Source organism: Ipomoea nil, unplaced genomic scaffold, assembly GCF_001879475.1.
Source record: "Ipomoea nil cultivar Tokyo-kokei standard unplaced genomic scaffold, Asagao_1.1 scaffold2792, whole genome shotgun sequence".
Taxonomy (NCBI): domain Eukaryota; kingdom Viridiplantae; phylum Streptophyta; class Magnoliopsida; order Solanales; family Convolvulaceae; genus Ipomoea; species Ipomoea nil.
In genome coordinates this window covers 1,988,112-2,002,450 of record NW_017619220.1, presented here as the reverse complement: position 1 = coordinate 2,002,450, position 14,339 = coordinate 1,988,112, and the positions used below count along the sequence as shown (strand labels likewise).

Below are 14,339 nucleotides of genomic sequence, written 5' to 3'. Positions count from 1 at the left end.
AATACGCTCTTTGTCTACAAATCCTCCCTAAGTAGTTAATATGATTGGCTTGAAACTATTTTATTATTGTTTTCCCATGGTATTAATAAAATACTTTATAAATAAATATATATCTAATTTTGTATTTAACGTTGATATATAATTACAAGATCGTGTAAAAAGAAGACAATGGACAATGCAGTGATTATAATTAATTAATAAATTTCAAAGTAAGGAATCTATATATTGTAGAACATAAAGACATTATAACAAATGATATTATATCTTCTTTTTTTTTTTTTAAAGTTTTTTGATAATGAATAATTTATTTATTTTTGGAATAAATACGTTGTAGATATCTAATTCTAAATTAAAGAATGGCATATTTTCGATTTTACGGCTAAGGGCAGCCGCACGACGGGCCAACACCATCGTAAAATACAAAGTAACAAAGAAATATATGAAGTAAAAAGTGAGAAAGAGTAACGATTTGTGTCTTGAAATTCGGATCCTTTCCAGTGTAACCCATGATGGTTTTTATGCAAGAAATATGGTCATCAAGAAGGCAAGAAAGAAGAAATTAACAAAAAGGTAGTGACATGGCGTACAATGAAAGAATCTCCGCCTCTGGGTGTGTACACCGTCGGTGCCATGCGATCGTCTGACCAGTGGGGGGCGTTCTTTCCCACATAGGTAAAGTGTCCTAGGTGCCTCTACCCGACTGCCTACAGCGTACCTAGCTGGATGACCGACTTTTTATGGGTTTTTTTTTTGGGATTTGCTAATATTTGTAAATGATGTCAAGAATGGGATTTGAACCCATGCCCTTTCGGACCAGTACCTGAAACTGGCGCCTTAGACCAACTCGGCCATCTTGACTTTGAACCCAATAATTTAGGATATCTTTTTCTTTTTTCTAGGTGACAAGTTGTCTTCTTGTTCTGGTAACAGGCTGGCTAGGCTCCAGTTTTGATATGTCTCTCGAACATTTGGTGTTCTATTCCTTCTTTCAATCTATATTTGTGTGGCACATCCCGAACAGTTGATATTTTACAATGGTAGTTTTTTTACCCTACATGTTTCATGTTAAAGTATTAAACAAAATATTAATGTTTATTATATTTGTAGAAGGTTCAAATATAGTGCCTCTTGTTCTAGTTCCATAACTTGTTTACTTGCTAGTAACAACAATGACCCTGATGGTAGTCCGAATACTGAGTGTTTTTGTTATTAAGGTTGATGTTGATTTTGCCTTTAATCCAAACTGGTTGAGTCTAGAAATACAAATGAATTTTAGATTTATATTAGTTCTAATATATTTAAAGAATGCCCAATAACTATTTTACATACATGATCAATGAATGCTGCTGCGGTCTCTATTTTTAAAATTTCTTTATTTTCTGGATTTGCATGGGCATTGTTGTACTCTCAACATCTTTTCAATGCGTCAAATGTTCCATGATGTTCTATTGCCCAACTTTGACATTTTTAATAATGAGTTTTAAATGTAGCTACGCAAGATAATGATCTAATTACCATTTACATAATATTATCAGCATAAACGCATACCAGTCATTTATGTTTTCTGCTCGAGTTACTTTTGATTCAACCGTTATTGTTGAATTAGTTCTTGCAGATAGAGAAATTCCTAGTTTATTTAAGGAATAAGATTTGATAAGGTAATAAAAATTTATACACTTTAAATCATCACAATAAAGAAATGTGATTTACCTTTAAACTAGACAACTGTTATGTAGTCCAGAGATATTACAAGGTAGTTTTCCGCTTTAATTTCTTGGATTGTTTGAATACGCTCTTTGTCTACAAATCCTCCCTATGTAGTTAATATGATTGGCTTGAAACTATTTTATTATTGTTTGCCCATGGTATTAATAAAATACTTTATAAATAAATATATATCTAATTTTGTATTTAACGTTGATATATAATTACAAAATCGTGTAAAAAGAAGACAATGGACAATGCAGTGATTATAATTAATTAATAAATTTCAAAGTAAGGAATCTATATATTGTAGAACATAAAGACATTATAACAAATGATATTATATCTTCTTCTTTTTTTTTTTTAAAGTTTTTTGATAATGAATAATTTATTTATTTTTGGAATAAATACGTTATAGATATCTAATTCTAAATTAAAGAATGGCATATTTTCGATTTTACGGTTAAGGGCAGCCGCACGACGGGCCAACACCATCGTAAAATACAAACTGACAAAGGAATATATGAAGTAAAAAGTGAGAAAGAGTAACGATTTGTGTCTTGAAATTCGGATCCTTTCCAGTGTAACCCATGATGGTTTTTATGCAAGAAATATGGTCATCAAGAAGGCAAGAAAGAAGAAATTAACAAAAAGGTAGTGACATGGCGTACAATGAAAGAATCTCCGCCTCTGGGTGTGTACACCGTCGGCGCCATGCGATCGTCTGACCAGTTGGGGGCGTTCTTTCCCACATAGGTAAAGTGTCCTAGGTGCCTCTACCCGACTGCCTACAGCGTACCTGGCTGGATGACCGACTTTTTATGGGTTTTTTTTTTGGGATTTGCTAATATTTGTAAATGATGTCAAGAATGGGATTTGAACCCATGCCCTTTCGGACCAGTACCTGAAACTGGCGCCTTAGACCAACTCGGCCATCTTGACTTTGAACCCAATAATTTAGGATATCTTTTTCTTTTTTCTAGGTGACAAGTTGTCTTCTTGTTCTGGTAACAGGCTGGCTAGGCTCCAGTTTTGATATGTCTCTCGAACATTTGGTGTTCTATTCCTTCTTTCAATCTATATTTGTGTGGCACATCCCGAACAGTTGATATTTGACAATGGTAGTTTTTTTACCCTACATGTTTCATGTTAAAGTATTAAACAAAATATTAATGTTTATTATATTTGTAGAAGGTTCAAATATAGTGCCTCTTGTTCTAGTTCCATAACTTGTTTACTTGCTAGTAACAACAATGACCCTGATGGTAGTCCGAATACTGAGTGTTTTTGTTATTAAGGTTGATGTTGATTTTGCCTTTAATCCAAACTGGTTGAGTCTAGAAATACAAATGAATTTTAGATTTATATTAGTTCTAATATATTTAAAGAATGCCCAATAACTATTTTACATACATGATCAATGAATGCTGCTGCGGTCTCTATTTTTAAAATTTCTTTATTTTCTGGATTTGCATGGGCATTGTTGTACTCTCAACATCTTTTCAATGCGTCAAATGTTCCATGATGTTCTATTGCCCAACTTTGACATTTTTAATAATGAGTTTTAAATGTAGCTACGCAAGATAATGATCAAATTACCATTTACATAATATTATCAACATAAACGCATACCAGTCATTTATGTTTTCTGCTCGAGTTACTTTTGATTCAACCATTATTGTTGAATTAGTTCTTGCAGATAGAGAAATTCCTAGTTTATTTAAGGAATAAGATTTGATAAGGTAATAAAAATTTATACACTTTAAATCATCACAATAAAGAAATGTGATTTACCTTTAAACTAGACAACTGTTATGTAGTCCAGAGATATTACAAGGTAGTTTTCCGCTTTAATTTCTTGGATTGTTTGAATACGCTCTTTGTCTACAAATCCTCCCTAAGTAGTTAATATGATTGGCTTGAAACTATTTTATTATTGTTTGCCCATGGTATTAATAAAATACTTTATAAATAAATATATATCTAATTTTGTATTTAACGTTGATATATAATTACAAGATCGTGTAAAAAGAAGACAATGGACAATGCAGTGATTATAATTAATTAATAAATTTCAAAGTAAGGAATCTATATATTGTAGAACATAAAGACATTATAACAAATGATATTATATCTTCTTCTTTTTTTTTTTTTTAAGTTTTTTGATAATGAATAATTTATTTATTTTTGGAATAAATACGTTGTAGATATCTAATTCTAAATTAAAGAATGGCATATTTTCGATTTTACGGCTAAGGGCAGCCGGACGACGGGCCAACACCATCGTAAAATACAAACTGACAAAGGAATATATGAAGTAAAAAGTGAGAAAGAGAAACGATTTGTGTCTTGAAATTCGGATCCTTTCCAGTGTAACCCATGATGGTTTTTATGCAAGAAATATGGTCATCAAGAAGGCAAGAAAGAAGAAATTAACAAAAATAATCTTAGAAAACCTTCTAAAACTACCGCACTTCCATCCTGATGTGAAAAAAGGTAGTGACATGGCGTACAATGAAAGAATCTCCGCCTCTGGGTGTGTACACCGTCGGTGCCATGCGATCGTGGGCGTTCGCGTGAGCGTTCTTTCCCACATAGGTAAAGTGTCCTAGGCGCCTCTACCCGACTGCCTACAGCGTACCTGGCTGGATGACCAACTTTTTATGGGATTTTTTTTTGGGATTTGCTAATATTTGTAAATGATGTCAAGAATGGGATTTGAACCCATGCCCTTTCGGACCAGTACCTGAAACTGGCGCCTTAGACCAACTCGGCCATCTTGACTTTGAACCCAATAATTTAGGATATCTTTTTCTTTTTTCTAGGTGACAAGTTGTCTTCTTGTTCTGGTAACAGGCTGGCTAGGCTCCAGTTTTGATATGTCTCTCGAACATTTGGTGTTCTATTCCTTCTTTCAATCTATATTTGGGTGGCACATCCCGAACAGTTGATATTTGACAATGGTAGTTTTTTTACCCTACATGTTTCATGTTAAAGTATTAAACAAAATATTAATGTTTATTATATTTGTAGAAGGTTCAAATATAGTGCCTCTTGTTCTAGTTCCATAACTTGTTTACTTGCTAGTAACAACAATGACCCTGATGGTAGTCCGAATACTGAGTGTTTTTGTTATTAAGGTTGATGTTGATTTTGCCTTTAATCCAAACTGGTTGAGTCTAGAAATACAAATGAATTTTATATTTATATTAGTTATAATATATTTAAAGAATGCACAATAACTATTTTACATACATGATCAATGAATGCTGCTGCGGTCTCTATTTTTAAAATTTCTTTATTTTCTGGATTTGCATGGGCATTGTTGTACTCTCAACATCTTTTCAATGCGTCAAATGTTCCATGATGTTCTATTGCCCAACTTTGACATTTTTAATAATGAGTTTTAAATGTAGCTACGCAAGATAATGATCTAATTACCATTTACATAATATTATCAGCATAAACGCATACCAGTCATTTATGTTTTCTGCTCGAGTTACTTTTGATTCAACCATTATTGTTGAATTAGTTCTTGCAGATAGAGAAATTCCTAGTTTATTTAAGGAATAAGATTTGATAAGGTAATAAATATTTATACACTTTAAATCATCACAATAAAGAAATGTGATTTACCTTTAAACTAGACAACTGTTATGTAGTCCAGAGATATTACAAGGTAGTTTTCCGCTTTAATTTCTTGGATTGTTTGAATACGCTCTTTGTCTACAAATCCTCCCTAAGTAGTTAATATGATTGGCTTGAAACTATTTTATTATTGTTTTCCCATGGTATTAATAAAATACTTTATAAATAAATATATATCTAATTTTGTATTTAACGTTGATATATAATTACAAGATCGTGTAAAAAGAAGACAATGGACAATGCAGTGATTATAATTAATTAATAAATTTCAAAGTAAGGAATCTATATATTGTAGAACATAAAGACATTATAACAAATGATATTATATCTTCTTTTTTTTTTTTTAAAGTTTTTTGATAATGAATAATTTATTTATTTTTGGAATAAATACGTTGTAGATATCTAATTCTAAATTAAAGAATGGCATATTTTCGATTTTACGGCTAAGGGCAGCCGCACGACGGGCCAACACCATCGTAAAATACAAAGTAACAAAGGAATATATGAAGTAAAAAGTGAGAAAGAGTAACGATTTGTGTCTTGAAATTCGGATCCTTTCCAGTGTAACCCATGACGGTTTTTATGCAAGAAATATGGTCATCAAGAAGGCAAGAAAGAAGAAATTAACAAAAAGGTAGTGACATGGCGTACAATGAAAGAATCTCCGCCTCTGGGTGTGTACACCGTCGGTGCCATGCGATCGTCTGACCAGTGGGGGGCGTTCTTTCCCACATAGGTAAAGTGTCCTAGGTGCCTCTACCCGACTGCCTACAGCGTACCTAGCTGGATGACCGACTTTTTATGGGTTTTTTTTTTTGGGATTTGCTAATATTTGTAAATGATGTCAAGAATGGGATTTGAACCCATGCCCTTTCGGACCAGTACCTGAAACTGGCGCCTTAGACCAACTCGGCCATCTTGACTTTGAACCCAATAATTTAGGATATCTTTTTCTTTTTTCTAGGTGACAAGTTGTCTTCTTGTTCTGGTAACAGGCTGGCTAGGCTCCAGTTTTGATATGTCTCTCAATCATTTGGTGTCCTATTCCTTCTTTAGATCTGTATTTGGGTGGCACATCCGGAACTATTGATATTTGACACTGGAAGTTTTTTTACCCTACATGTTTCATGTTAAAGTATTAAACAAAATATTAATGTTTATTATATTTGTAGAAGGTTCAAGAGTAGTGCCTCTTGTTCAAGTTCCATAACTAGTTTACTTGCTAGTAACAACAATGACCCTGATGGTAGTCCGAATACTGAGTGTTTTTGTTATTAAGGTTGATGTTGATTTTGACTTTTACCCAAACTAGTTGAGTATAGAAATACAAATGAATTGTAGATTTATATTAGATCTAATATATTTAAAGAATGCACAATAACTATTTTACATACATGATCAATGAATGCTGCTGCGGTCTCTATTTTTAAAATTTCTTTATTTTCTGGATTTGCATGGGCATTGTTGTAGTCTCAACATCTTTTCAATGCGTCAACTGTTCCATGATGTTCTATTGCCCAACTTTGACATTTTTAATAATGAGTTTTAAATGTAGCTACGCAAGATAATGATCTAATTACCATTTACATATAATTATTAGCATAAACGCATACCAGTCATTTATGTTTTCTGCTCGAGTTACTTTTGATTCAACCATTATTGTTGAATTAGTTCTTGCAGATAGAGAAATTCTTAGTTTATTTAAGGAATAAGATTTGATAAGGTAATAAAAATTTATACACTTTAAATCATCACAATAAAGAAATGTGAGTTACCTTTAAACTGGACAATTGTTATGTAGTCCAGAGATATTACAAGGTAGTTTTCCGCTTTAATTTCTTGGATTGTTTGAATATGCTCTTTGTCTACAAATCCTCCCAAAGTAGTTAATATGATTGGCTTGAAACTATTTTATTATTATTTTCCCTTGGTATTAATAAAATACTTGATAAATAAATATATAACTAATTTTGTATTTAACGTTGATATTTAATTACAAAATCGTGTAAAAAGAAGACAATGGACAATGTAGTGATTATAATTAATTAATGAATTTGAAAGTAAGGAATCTATATATTGTAGAAAATAAAGACATTATAACTAATGATACTATATCTCTTTTTTTTTTTTTTTGATAATGAATAATTTTTATTTTTTTTTTTGGAATAAATGCGTTGTAGATATTTAATTCTAAATTTAAGAAAGGCATATTTTCGGTTTTACGGTTAAGGGCAGCCGCACGACGGGCCAACAGTATCGTAAAATACTAAGTAACAAAGGAATATATGAAGTAAAAAGTGAGAAAGAGTAACGATTTGTGTCTTGAAATTCTGATCCTTTCCAGTGTGACCCATGAGGGTATTTATGCAAGAAATATGGTCATCAAGAAGGCAAGAAAGAAAAAATTAACTAAAATAATCATAGAAAATCTTCTAAAACTACAGCACTTCCATCCGAATGTGAAAAAAGGTAGTGACATGACGTACAATGAAAGAATCTCCGCTGAATCCGCCTCTGGGGTGTTTGTACACCGTCGGGGACACACCGACTGCCTAGTTTGGTCGCCCACCCGATCTAACTGACGAACCGCCCGAGTGCCATGCGATCGTCAGACTGGTGGGGGGGGGGGGGGGGGGGTTCTTTCCCACATAGGTAAAGTGTCCTAGGGGCCTCTACCCAACTGCCTACAGCGTACCTGGCTGGATGACCGACTTTTTATGGGTTTTTTTTGGGCTTTGCTAATATTTGTAAAATATTTCAACAATGGGATTTGAACCCATGCCCTTTCGAACCAGTACCTAAAACTGGTGCCTTAGACCAACTCGGCCATCTTGGCTTTGAACCTGACAATTTAGGATATCTTTTTCTTTGTTCTAGGCGACAAGTTTTCTTCTTGTTCTGGTAACAGGCTGGCTAAGCTCCAGTTTTGATATGTCTCTCGATCATTTGGTGTCCTATTCCTTCTTTAGATCTGCATTTGGGTGGCACATCCGGAACTGTTGATATTTGACACTGGTAGTTTTTTTACCCTACATGTTTCATGTTAAAGTATTAAACAAAATATTAATGTTTATTATATTTGTAGAAGGTTCAAGAGTAGTGCCTCTTATTCTAGTTCCATAACTTGTTTACTTGCTAGTAACAACAATGACCCTGATGGTAGTTCGAATACTGAGTGTTTTTGTTATTAAGGTTGATGTTGATTTTGACTTTTATCCAAACTGGTTGAGTATAGAAATACCATTGAATTGTAGATTTATATTAGATTTAATATATTTAAAGATTGCTAAATAACTATTTTACATACATGATCAATGAATGCTGCTGCGGTCTCTATTTTTAAAATTTCTTTATTTTCTGGATTTGCATGGGAATTGTTGTAGTCTCAACATCTTTTCAATGCGTCAACTGTTCCATGATGTTCTATTGCCCAACTTTGACATTTTTAATAATGAGTTTTAAATGTAGCTACGCAAGATAATGATCTAATTACCATTTACATATAATTATCAGCATAAACGCATACCAGTCATTTATGTTTTCTGCTCGAGTTACTTTTGATTCAACCATTATTGTTGAATTAGTTCTTGCAGATAGAGAAATTCCTAGTTTATTTAAGGAATAAGATTTGATAAGGTAATAAAAATTTGTACAGTTTAAATCATCACAATAAAGAAATGTGAGTTACCTTTAAACTGGACAACTGTTATGTAGTCCAGAGATATTACAAGGTAGTTTTCCGCTTTAAATTCTTGGATTGTTTGAATACGCTCTTTGTCTACAAATCCTCCCTAAGTAGTTAATATTATTGGCTTGAAACTATTTTATTATTATTTTCCCATGGTATTAATAAAATACTTGAAAAATAAATATATAACTAATTTTGTATTTAACGTTGATATTTAATTACAAAATCGTGTAAAAAGAAGACAATGGACAATGTAGTGATTATAATTAATTAATAAATTTGAAAGTAAGGAATCTATATATTGTAGAAAATAAAGACATTATAACTAATGATACTATATCTCTTTTTTTTTTTTGATAATGAATAAATTTTTTTTTTTTTTTGGAATAAATGCGTTGTAGATATCTAATTCTAAATTAAAGAAAGGCATATTTTCGGTTTTACGGCTAAATTTAGCCGCACGACGGGCCAACAGTATCGTAAAATACTAAGTACCAAAGGAATATATGAAGTAAAAAGTGAGAAAGAGTAACGATTTGTGTCTTGAAATTCTGATCCTTTCCAGTGTGACCCATGAGGGTATTTATGCAAGAAATATGGTCATCAAGAAGGCAAGAAAGAAAAAATTAACTAAAATAATCATAGAAAATCTTCTAAAACTACAGCACTTCCATCCGAATGTGAAAAAAGGTAGTGACATGACGTACAATGAAAGAATCTCCGCTGAATCCGCCTCTGGGGTGTTTGTACACCGTCGGGGACACACCGACTGCCTAGTTTGGTCGCCCACCCGATCTAACTGACGAACCGCCCGAGTGCCATGCGATCGTCAGACTGGTGGGGGGGGGGGGTTCTTTCCCACATAGGTAAAGTGTCCTAGGGGCCTCTACCCAACTGCCTACAGCGTACCTGGCTGGATGACCGACTTTTTATGGGTTTTTTTTGGGCTTTGCTAATATTTGTAAAATATTTCAACAATGGGATTTGAACCCATGCCCTTTCGAACCAGTACCTAAAACTGGTGCCTTAGACCAACTCGGCCATCTTGGCTTTGAACCTGACAATTTAGGATATCTTTTTCTTTGTTCTAGGCGACAAGTTTTCTTCTTGTTCTGGTAACAGGCTGGCTAAGCTCCAGTTTTGATATGTCTCTCGATCATTTGGTGTCCTATTCCTTCTTTAGATCTGCATTTGGGTGGCACATCCGGAACTGTTGATATTTGACACTGGTAGTTTTTTTACCCTACATGTTTCATGTTAAAGTATTAAACAAAATATTAATGTTTATTATATTTGTAGAAGGTTCAAGAGTAGTGCCTCTTATTCTAGTTCCATAACTTGTTTACTTGCTAGTAACAACAATGACCCTGATGGTAGTTCGAATACTGAGTGTTTTTGTTATTAAGGTTGATGTTGATTTTGACTTTTATCCAAACTGGTTGAGTATAGAAATACCATTGAATTGTAGATTTATATTAGATTTAATATATTTAAAGATTGCTAAATAACTATTTTACATACATGATCAATGAATGCTGCTGCGGTCTCTATTTTTAAAATTTCTTTATTTTCTGGATTTGCATGGGAATTGTTGTAGTCTCAACATCTTTTCAATGCGTCAACTGTTCCATGATGTTCTATTGCCCAACTTTGACATTTTTAATAATGAGTTTTAAATGTAGCTACGCAAGATAATGATCTAATTACCATTTACATATAATTATCAGCATAAACGCATACCAGTCATTTATGTTTTCTGCTCGAGTTACTTTTGATTCAACCATTATTGTTGAATTAGTTCTTGCAGATAGAGAAATTCCTAGTTTATTTAAGGAATAAGATTTGATAAGGTAATAAAAATTTGTACAGTTTAAATCATCACAATAAAGAAATGTGAGTTACCTTTAAACTGGACAACTGTTATGTAGTCCAGAGATATTACAAGGTAGTTTTCCGCTTTAAATTCTTGGATTGTTTGAATACGCTCTTTGTCTACAAATCCTCCCTAAGTAGTTAATATTATTGGCTTGAAACTATTTTATTATTATTTTCCCATGGTATTAATAAAATACTTGAAAAATAAATATATAACTAATTTTGTATTTAACGTTGATATTTAATTACAAAATCGTGTAAAAAGAAGACAATGGACAATGTAGTGATTATAATTAATTAATAAATTTGAAAGTAAGGAATCTATATATTGTAGAAAATAAAGACATTATAACTAATGATACTATATCTCTTTTTTTTTTTTTGATAATGAATAAATTTTTTTTTTTTTTTGGAATAAATGCGTTGTAGATATCTAATTCTAAATTAAAGAAAGGCATATTTTCGGTTTTACGGCTAAATTTAGCCGCACGACGGGCCAACAGTATCGTAAAATACTAAGTACCAAAGGAATATATGAAGTAAAAAGTGAGAAAGAGTAACGATTTGTGTCTTGAAATTCAGATCCTTTCCAGTGTGACCCATGAGGGTATTTATGCAAGAAATATGGTCATCAAGAAGGCAAGAAAGAAGAAATTAACTAAAATAATCTTAGAAAATCTTCTAAAACTACAGCACTTCCATCCGAATGTGAAAAAAGGTAGTGACATGACGTACAATGAAAGAATCTCCGTTGAATCCGCCTCTGGGGTGTGTGTACACCGTCGGGGACACACCGACTGCCTAGTTTGGTCGCCCACCCGATCCAACTGACGAGCCGCCCGAGTGCCATGTGATCGTCAGACCAGTGGGGGGGCGTTCTTTCCAACATAGGTAAAGTGTCCTAGGCGCCTCTACCCGACTGCCTACAGCGTACCTGGCTTGATGACCGACTTTTTATGGGTTTTTTTGGGGGCTTTACTAATATTTGTAAAAGATGTCAAGAATGGGATTTGAACCCATGCCCTTTCGGACCAGTACCTAAAACTGGCGCCTTAGACCAACTCGGCCATCTTGACTTTGAACCCAACAATTTAGGATATCTTTTTCTTTGTTCTAGGTGACAAGTTGTCTTCTTGTTCTGGTAACAGGCAAGGTAGGCTCCAGTTTTGATATGTCTCTCGATCATTTGGTGTCCTATTCCTACTTTAGATCTGAATTTGGGTGGCACATCCGGAACTGTTGATATTTGATAGTGGTAGTTTTTCTACCCTACATGTTTCATGTTAAAGTATTAAACAAAATATTAATGTTTATTATATTTGTAGATGGTTCAAGAGTAGTGCCTCTTGTTCTAGTTCCATAACTTGTTTACTTGCAAGTAACAACAATGACCCCGATGGTAGTCCGAATACTGAGTGTTTATGTTATTAAGGTTGATGTTGATTTTGCCTTTAATCCAAACTGGTTGAGTCTAGAAATACAAATGAATTTTAGATTTATATTAGTTCTAATATATTTAAAGAATGCCCAATAACTATTTTACATACATGATCAATGAATGCTGCTGCGGTCTCTATTTTTAAAATTTCTTTATTTTCTGGATTTGCATGGGCATTGTTGTACTCTCAACATCTTTTCAATGCGTCAAATGTTCCATGATGTTCTATTGCCCAACTTTGACATTTTTAATAATGAGTTTTAAATGTAGCTACGCAAGATAATGATCAAATTACCATTTACATAATATTATCAACATAAACGCATACCAGTCATTTATGTTTTCTGCTCGAGTTACTTTTGATTCAACCATTATTGTTGAATTAGTTCTTGCTGATAGAGAAATTCCTAGTTTATTTAAGGAATAAGATTTTATAAGGTAATAAAAATTTATACACTTTAAATCATCATAATAAAGAAATGTGAGTTACCTTTAAACTAGACAACTGTTATGTAGTCCAGAGATATTACAAGGTAGTTTTCCGCTTTAAATTCTTGGATTGTTTGAATACGCTCTTTGTCTACAAATCCTCCCTAAGTAGTTAATATGATTGGCTTGAAACTATTTTATTATTATTTTCCCATGGTATTAATAAAATACTTGATAAATAAATATATAACTAATTTTGTATTTAACGTTGATATTTAATTACAAAATCGTGTAAAAAGAAGACAATGGACAATGTAGTGATTATAATTAATTAATGAATTTGAAAGTAAGGAATCTATATATTGTAGAAAATAAAGACATTATAACTAATGATACTATATCTCTTTTTTTTTTTTTTTTTGATAATGAATAAATTTTTTTTTTTTTTTTTGGAATAAATGCGTTGTAGATATCTAATTCTAAATTAAAGAAAGGCATATTTTCGGTTTTACGGCTAAAGTCAGCCGCACGACGGGCCAACAGTATCGTAAAATACTAAGTAACAAAGGAATATATGAAGTAAAAAGTGAGAAAGAGTAACGATTTGTGTCTTGAAATTCAGATCCTTTCCAGTGTGACCCATGAGGGTATTTATGCAAGAAATATGGTCCATCAAGAAGGCAAGAAAGAAGAAATTAACTAAAATAATCTTAGAAAATCTTCTAAAACTACAGCACTTCCATCCTAATGTGAAAAAAGGTAGTGACATGACGTACAATGAAAGAATCTCCGCTGAATCCGCCTCTGGGGTGTGTACACCGTCGGGGACACACCGACTTTCTAGTTTGGTCGCCCACCCGATCCAACTGACGAGCCGCCCGAGTGCCATGCGATTGTCAGACCAGTGGGGGGCGTTCTTTCCAACATAGGTAAAGTGTCCTAGGCGCCTCTACCTGACTGCCTACAGCGTACCTGGCTTGATGACCGACTTTTTATGGGTTTTTTTTAGGGCTTTGCTAATATTTGTAAAAGATGTCAAGAATGGGATTTGAACCCATGCCCTTTCGGACCAGTACCTAAAACTGGCACCTTAGACCAACTCGGCCATCTTGACTTTGAACCTAACAATTTAGGATATCTTTTTCTTTGTTCTAGGTGACAAGTTGTCTTCTTGTTCTGGTAACAGGCAAGGTAGGCTCCAGTTTTGATATGTCTCTCGATCATTTGGTGTCCTATTCCTTCTTTCGATCTGTATTTGGGTGGCACATCCGGAACTGTTGATATTTGACAGTGGTAGTTTTTCTACCCTACATGTTTCATGTTAAAGTATTAAACAAAATATTAATGTTTATTATATTTGTAGAAGGTTCAAGAGTAGTGCCTCTTGTTCTAGTTCCATAACTTGTTTACTTGCTAGTAACAACAATGACCCTGATGGTAGTCCGAATACTGAGTGTTTTTGTTATTAAGGTTGATGTTGATTTTGCCTTTAATCCAAATTGGTTGAGTCTAGAAATACAAATGAATTTTAGATTTATATTAGTTCTAATATATTTA

At 33.2% G+C, this 14,339-nt stretch overlaps 6 non-coding genes across 6 annotated transcripts; all 6 read right to left on the bottom strand.

The window, feature by feature from the left end:
* Positions 1-777: 777 nt before the first annotated feature.
* Positions 778-858, bottom strand: TRNAL-CAG. The gene has a single exon. It is a non-coding gene; the product is annotated as a tRNA-Leu (tRNA).
* A 1,707-nt stretch (positions 859-2,565) lies between these two features.
* On the bottom strand, positions 2,566-2,646 carry TRNAL-CAG. Its single transcript has one exon. It is a non-coding gene; the product is annotated as a tRNA-Leu (tRNA).
* Positions 2,647-4,407: 1,761 nt separating this feature from the next.
* TRNAL-CAG lies at positions 4,408-4,488 on the bottom strand. Its single transcript has one exon. It is a non-coding gene; the product is annotated as a tRNA-Leu (tRNA).
* A 1,706-nt stretch (positions 4,489-6,194) lies between these two features.
* On the bottom strand, positions 6,195-6,275 carry TRNAL-CAG. The gene has a single exon. It is a non-coding gene; the product is annotated as a tRNA-Leu (tRNA).
* Positions 6,276-11,910: 5,635 nt separating this feature from the next.
* TRNAL-UAG lies at positions 11,911-11,991 on the bottom strand. The gene has a single exon. It is a non-coding gene; the product is annotated as a tRNA-Leu (tRNA).
* Positions 11,992-13,815: 1,824 nt separating this feature from the next.
* Positions 13,816-13,896, bottom strand: TRNAL-UAG. Its single transcript has one exon. It is a non-coding gene; the product is annotated as a tRNA-Leu (tRNA).
* Positions 13,897-14,339: the final 443 nt, after the last annotated feature.